The sequence below is a fragment of the Panthera onca genome, chromosome B3 (assembly GCF_046562875.1).
Source record: "Panthera onca isolate mPanOnc1 chromosome B3, mPanOnc1 haplotype 2, whole genome shotgun sequence".
Classification (NCBI taxonomy): domain Eukaryota; kingdom Metazoa; phylum Chordata; class Mammalia; order Carnivora; family Felidae; genus Panthera; species Panthera onca.
This window is the reverse complement of record NC_138344.1, coordinates 14,338,151-14,345,411: the sequence shown is the minus strand read 5'-3', so window position 1 is coordinate 14,345,411 and position 7,261 is coordinate 14,338,151.

Below are 7,261 nucleotides of genomic sequence, written 5' to 3'. Positions count from 1 at the left end.
TTATATGTGTGGTATAAGGTATAGTATACCACTGTACCTTAGTGTATAATTTGGACCATTTCATAAACAGTCCAAGAAACAAGCCAATTTAATGAGATGCATATAAAGAACTGGGAAGAGTATCTTGCGTTTACAGAGAGCTCGATCATATAGAGTAGAACGGTTCGCCCCATACTGTTTGGCCTTCCTTTCGCATGTGTTTCTCGAGATTGTTAGTCACAGTTAAGAACACAGTTGTGACTGGAGCCCCATGAGCTAAGCTTGAAGAGGTGAAATTGGCTAAATAGTGTACGAGACCACCCATCATAGAAAGGGGGTTTAATGTCGATTCAGTTGATTATCTATAACCTGAAAATAACCATGTATATTTCACAGGTTTCTTTCTTACCAGAAAGCATTAACAAAACCTTTTAGCACCCAATACGCTCTTACTAAATGTTGATTTTAACCTGACCCTACAGACAAACCTTTAAAGAGGAGATTTTATTTTATTTTTTTAAATTTTTGTTGTTGTTTATTTGTTTTTGAGAGAGAGGCGGGGCGGCGGGGGGAGGGACAGAGAGAGAGAATGAGCAGGGAAGGAGCAGAGAGAGGGAGACACAGAATCCGAAGCAGGCTCCAGGCTCTGAGCTGTCAGCACAGAGCCCGATGCGGGGCTCGAACTCAGTTGCTATGAGATCATGACCTGAGCCGAAGTCAGACGCCCAACCGACTGAGCCACCCAGGCTCCCCTAAAAAGGGCATTTTCTTCCAAAATACAGTTCCCATGTTTTATTTTTCACTTGCTAAGACACTTTTTTTTTCTTTTCTCAATCACAGCCAAACCAAGCCTATTTGAAAAGGAATGTATGTCCAGCAAACTTTCTCTTCCTCTCGCTTGTCTTAAAGAAGTTAGCAACATGTCTTGTAGGCTTAGCCTAACGCCATTAAAACCCATTTCTAAGTCTTGTGGACATACGTCTCTCTTAACTATTTAATCTTTAATATTGGAAGGTAGCATGGCATAGCAAACCCCCTTCACTGGTGGTCCCTGTTTCCTATTTAAATCACCTTGATAATCTGCAATCATCTCAAAGCTCGTAAAGATACCAATTCAGGGACAGAAATCCAGTACTTGTAGAAGTCCAAGTTAGGTTAGTCACCGAGTTACCGAGTTATTAATTAACTGATAAAGAAAAGAAGAAGGCGTGATTTGCACTTTGTTTTGTGAGGTGGTTCCAGTCTTGTTTGAATTTCCTAACTGATCCTTTATCCGGAGCTTGATTACCTCTGCGCAGGAGCTCAGGGATGTCAAAGCCCCTTCTCCGAAGGCTACCCGGGGACTCTGCAAAATCTGCAAAACAGAAGCGTCCCAAACTCTTTTTGGCAAATCCCTTTGGAGCATGAAAATTGACACAAAATTTACGGCAATCCTTGCATTAGGTGTGCAGAAGCCCAGAGATAAGAGCAGGAAAGGGGGTCCATTCCAATAATGGTTAACATAACATCAGTAACAATCAGGGTTTTGCAGCTGATCAAATTCTTTTAGAATCCTCATTTAATTTTTGTTATATTTACTCAGTGAATTGAGGAATAAGATAGCTAAAATTTTATTGCGGATGTTCCATTGCCAGATATTTTTTTTTTTTTTTTTTTTTTTAGCCAGGAACTTTACGTGCATTCACCCTACTTAAAACGTCGTGCGTTACAGCGTTAGCCTTTCCAGCCAAGAGACTAGTGTCTACAGAGGAGAGGTGACGCGAACAAAGCCACAAAGCCACAGAGTGGCTGAGCCAGGACTGAAACTTAGAGTCAAGAGGTAAGGACAGCATTATTATTTTAATACCTGGCATTGAAATTCTCTAAGGGGGAGAAGTGTAGGAAGGATGATATCTGGCTAAATATTTGATGAAAGAGGTTTGCATCCCATCAGAGAAGAATTTGAACTTCTTGAGGTCAGGGGCAGGTGGCATGGTTCATAGCACCCCCGGGGGAGAAAGACAGAATAAATAAGATAAACTTGAAAAACTGTTCACCATGTGATAGAGATCCTGACCCTAAATCTCTATAGTCTGCTATACTCATGAATATAGTTTTTGCTTGTTTTTTTTTTTTTGTAACGGACTCTGTAAAGAAACTCTTCTTGTGGGGTACAAGTGGTAAGAACAGAGAACATTGCTGAGAGAGCTTATGGGAACTTGGGACGGTGGCTTACCATCCTAAGACCATGGTGATATGAAATGAGTTCTTACTATGAGTTCACTTGGGCAGTTAAAGAAACCAAGCCACGCAAAGAACTTTCTCAAGGCCAGCAAGCCCAGGCAGTGTTCCAACCAGGATGTGAGCACAGGGAGTCTGACTCTCGAGTCTTCAAGGTAAACAGTTTACAACATGGAACCTCTCCAAAATGGTGGCATTCTTATTGCTTTTAAGAATTGGAAGAACTGTAGTGCATCAATAGAACAACTTCTGCCCCACTAATGAGAAGAAATCGTAGGTCTCTATCAAAAAGATTGTTTCCCCTGCGGCGAGGGAGCTGTGGATGACATCAGGGACCTTAGGTGTGGACTTAAACTATGGCAAACAAGCAACGAGTCTATGAGAATAATTTTCGTAAAAATCCATTGAAAAAAATTATACCATGAGGGTAAATTACCTAATTGACCTATTTCTTTCTATCATAAAATGTCCAAAAAAAAATTTATTAGTGAAACCTACATTTAAACAGCCGACTGCATGTCCTGGATAAAGCTGAAGAGAGACGGAGGTATGGAGTAGAATAAGACTGGGTAGAATTCTTTCTTCTTGGGATCTTGCCATTCAAGGGTATCCAGCCATCCAAGGGAAATGGAATAGGGATCAAAGACCAAATCTGTTTCGGAGCACTGGCTTGAATATGCCAGAACAGCATCAGGGGTCAACATCAATGCATTCATCAGAGGCTACAATTACTGAGAATAGACATGAGACACTCTGGAAAACAAACAGTGTCCGGAAGAAAGGTAGAACGGAACTATTCACAAGCAACATATGGCAAGACGCGTCCCTCTTTAGTAAAGTGGGAAACACCTGAGTCTTTCAAAGCTTTAACATGTTTCCTTCTTGAATTTTTCTGGTGGCTCTATGCCAGAGCTATGCCATCATGAAATCTTCGTGCCTACTCTAATTACGGTTTAAGCCCACTTGTCCGTGGTCTATTACAAAATAGAAGAAATGAGTAGAAACACTCCTTCTTTGATAATTCTGCCCGTTCTTTAAGAACATTATAAAACTCCCAGTTTTTGGTTTTCCTTTCTGAAGAACATATAATCTCATCTCCTTTTATCTTTCCTTAGAGGTCCCATTTTCCCATACTTTAATCATTTTTATTGTTTCCATCTGCACGTACTTTAGTTTTTCCTGTCTCTCTTAAAATGTGTATCTCCAAATGAGGTACAGCGCTAGCAAAATTAGAATAGACCTAAAATAGCTATTGATTGATCTATTATTGGAATAACTACCTCTATTTAGATAAGGCAATATACAGAACATAATGGTAAGGCCATGGGAGAAAAAATGAGAAACTGTGACTGCTACCATATAAGGATATTTACAGATCCAGAAAGTAGTTCCAAGTGGTGGAACTTGCCCTAAAGAGAAATGAGAAAATGCATAACAGTATGAGAAAACGGCTATTATGGAAGTTAAATAAAAAATGAAGAAAACAAAAATGGTATCTATAAAATGATTACAATAGCAAATGCATGCTTGCATATAAATGGGCAGGCACAGAAGGAGAACACTCAGGGAAAGCTTTTTTTTTTTTTTTTCTTAGGGTAGCATAACTTTCTGCATTTAAAAAAAAATTTTAATTTTCCTGACTTTAGTAGTGCTATGTGTGCAATAACTAAAACATAATTTTAGAAGAACTATCTGGAGAATAAGAAAGGGAAGCCAAGGGCACCTAACCATGTAATAACATTTAAGAATAGTAAAAACAAACAAAAAACCAACAAACAAAAAGTGCATACTTTTTGCATACTTCAAGTGCATACAGATCTGTACTATTTTAATGCATTTACTAAATCCTATAGACATCATCTACTTTTGCTATACATGCTTTAATGATCTAATTTGTACTCTGGAATCCTTGCCCTATCCCTCCAATTGGAACGACAATAAAATATCAAGGGACAAATTAAAAAATAGATAAAGAAAAATAGGGCTCAGAATTTCAGGTCTGGAAGCGCCGTTATGCCTCTTCTAATCTAACACCTTAATTCTACAGGTGCCAAACTAATGACCAAAGAGTAGGACTGGAGTTTTCATTGTAATATATAATAAAGAAACACAGAATACAGATATGTTCTGTTCCAAGGCACCTCTAGATATGTATAAGTCGTTCTCTATTGAATACGGCACATGGCCCAAGAGGAATAGAATCCCTTCTATGGGAGTGTTAGGATACTGTAATTTTTCTGTTGGTAGAGACCATGTTTCCTATTAGTTGATGTCTTACACAAGTGTGGCCAATGAAGGAAATTATGTGCTAGCCTTGTGTTGGCTCACAAGAAAAAAAAATGGAATGGGATAAATCCATCGTAAATCATGTTCGATGAATTTCTATAGAATTTTGTGCCTAAAATGGAATTTTGTTACAGTTTTTCACACACATATATGTACACATACATATTCTTTATATATATACATAAATACATGTACATGCATATAAATTATGTACACATCATATATCATACATACATATATACCAACATATTCTTACCCGGTTAATATTAATCACCTGAGTTTAATTTCATTTAATATTTGCTTCATAGCTCAAAATTCTGCTTGAAACTTTAGTGTTTAGTGTCTTGTCTCCCATCTTGGATCTTGTAGGATAGTTTTTCACCTCAACTTTTGATATCCTTTTTTTTTACAATTTTTTTAAAGTTCGTTTATTTATTTGAGAGACAGAGAGAGAAAGAGTGAGCATGAGTGGGGAAGAGAAAGAGAGGGAGAGAGAGAGAGAATGTCAAGCAGGCTCCACACTGTCAGCACAGAGTCTGAGGTGGGGCCTGAACTCAAGAACTGTGAAATCTTGACCTGAGCTGAAACCAAGAGCCAGACGCTTAACCAACTGAGCCACCCAGGTGCCCCTGATATCCATCTTTCCGTTTTTATGGCATGATCTGAACTGATAATACCAGGCCACCATTTCCATCAACAAAATAACTGTCCTGTGGAAGAGTTTTGAAAAATGCCTGAAGTCTTGAATTTGGCAAAAGTTATTTTCCATACATCTAATAAACAATAATGTGGAAGTCCAAAACGAAACTCCATGAGTAAGGTTATAAAATTTCCTTCCTTTCCATCATATTCCAAGAGAGTATTTGTGCGTGCGTGTGTGTGTGTGTGTGTGTGTGTGTGTGTGTGTGTGATTTGGAGCCTTATTCTCAAGGACTTAAGGTTAGGGAACGAAGTCTTTGCAAGTCTGAACTTATCTCATACTATCATCAGGTAGCTTGTTATTTGGATTGAATGTTGGCAAGTGACATTTTCTAGTCAACATAGCAGACTTTGACTTGGGAATTGGGGGAAATTTATACTCAGCAATAATTACAGTAGCATGATCAGATATAGGGATTGTTGAAATGACAGATACCTCAGAATCAGCCAAGTTTTCACACAAGTCAGGCAATCTACCAAATCAAGTACCTGTCAATAAGTTATTGGACAAAATGTAGATTGTTTGGGCGTTCAGCAAAAATGTTGTTAGAGGGAGTAAACTCGCGTTAAGACACTTGAAGCAAATAGGAAGGATCTTGACTGTAGTGACAGAAAATACGTCTGCGATGGCTCACACGTTACGGAATGTTTTCTTGAGCAAGACAAAAGGCTCAGCCTCTCAATGATTCCAATGCTGAGGTCATTGCTATCCCTCCGATCTGTGCTGGATGGTTGCCGGAACCACAACGCTCCTGTCTGGATTACAAAGGGAAGGAGGAGGAGTAAGGAGTGGGGGGGGGGGGGGGGAGGGTCCCTAAATGCAGAGAGGAATGGTTTTCTGGGCATAGAGAGGACTTCAGCTGCATTTCATTGGCCAGCACTGTGTATTGTGGCCCTCTGAAACTGAAAGTGACCGGGGAGAAGCGGGTTTGGAATCCGGGTTTGGTCAGCCCACAGTATCTGCTAAAACACTGTTGGGGGAGATATGCTAGAAATTAGGAAGCTTCCTATTTAGTAACTATAAAGATAACCTTCAAGTCATTAATTTCTGAGGACATGCAGGATTGCTTTAATTTGGAGAGGTTCTACAAGGAGGTGGGACTGTGTCTGAGGCTATCTACGTGGGTGTGCATATCAATAGCTGGGGCAACAATGCATTTTTTAATTGACTTTGGGAATTATATTCTTTCCAAGGTAATTTCTGTAATGGGTTCGTTTTCTGTCATTCATTTGTATTTTTTCATTTATTTTCTTAAAATTAGTGCTTGCTTCAAGTTTTATTTTGTTAGCACTCCATATGGCATCACATTTATATTATTTTTAAAAAGGCATTTCCATTTCAAATCTTTAACCAATTCTGTTAATGTGGTTAAATTGTTGACAAATGTTGATCCCAATTTGTATTAGCAGAAATAGACATAGATGGAACATTTTAAAATATTATTTTACAAACTTAGGACTTAGTTTCAGTTCGATCATCTTTCCATCTCTATATAGCTCGAGCATGTACCACAAAATAGTTCCCTCTTTCTCACTCAGTTTTACTCCTATATTTTCAGACTAAGAGGCTGGAACACATCAGGAAGTTTCTCTGTCAGCTGGAGAGAATAAGGTGGTGTTAAAGATGTGATAATTCATCTGATACCCAGCACGGGGTAATCCAAGGAAATCCCAAGTGAAGAAATATGCAATGTTTGAAATTCTACAGTTAAGAGATCTGTGGGCAAGTATACAGAGCTCTAAAATCTAAAAGCCTGGCAAGAAATGGCCATTCTAAGCCACAAAGCTAAAATGTTTAAAGAGATATCTGTTCCAAGGGTCCTACAAGGAGGAACTTAGGGATCCAAGCTGAGAAATGCTATAGAAAGAGGCTAAATATGAGGAGAGGAAATGAGACCAGTGATCACCTCTTTGGAAGGTAGAAGCCATGCGGTATAATGCCCCAGTTCTTTGTAGGAGAGAGAACGTGTTTGTTGTATGATGTGTCTTTTTCTCCCTCCCCCACCCCTGGTTTTGCTGAGAAATAGTTGACCAGAGCACTGCCACACAGCATGCTGGTTTGATTTACATATATTGT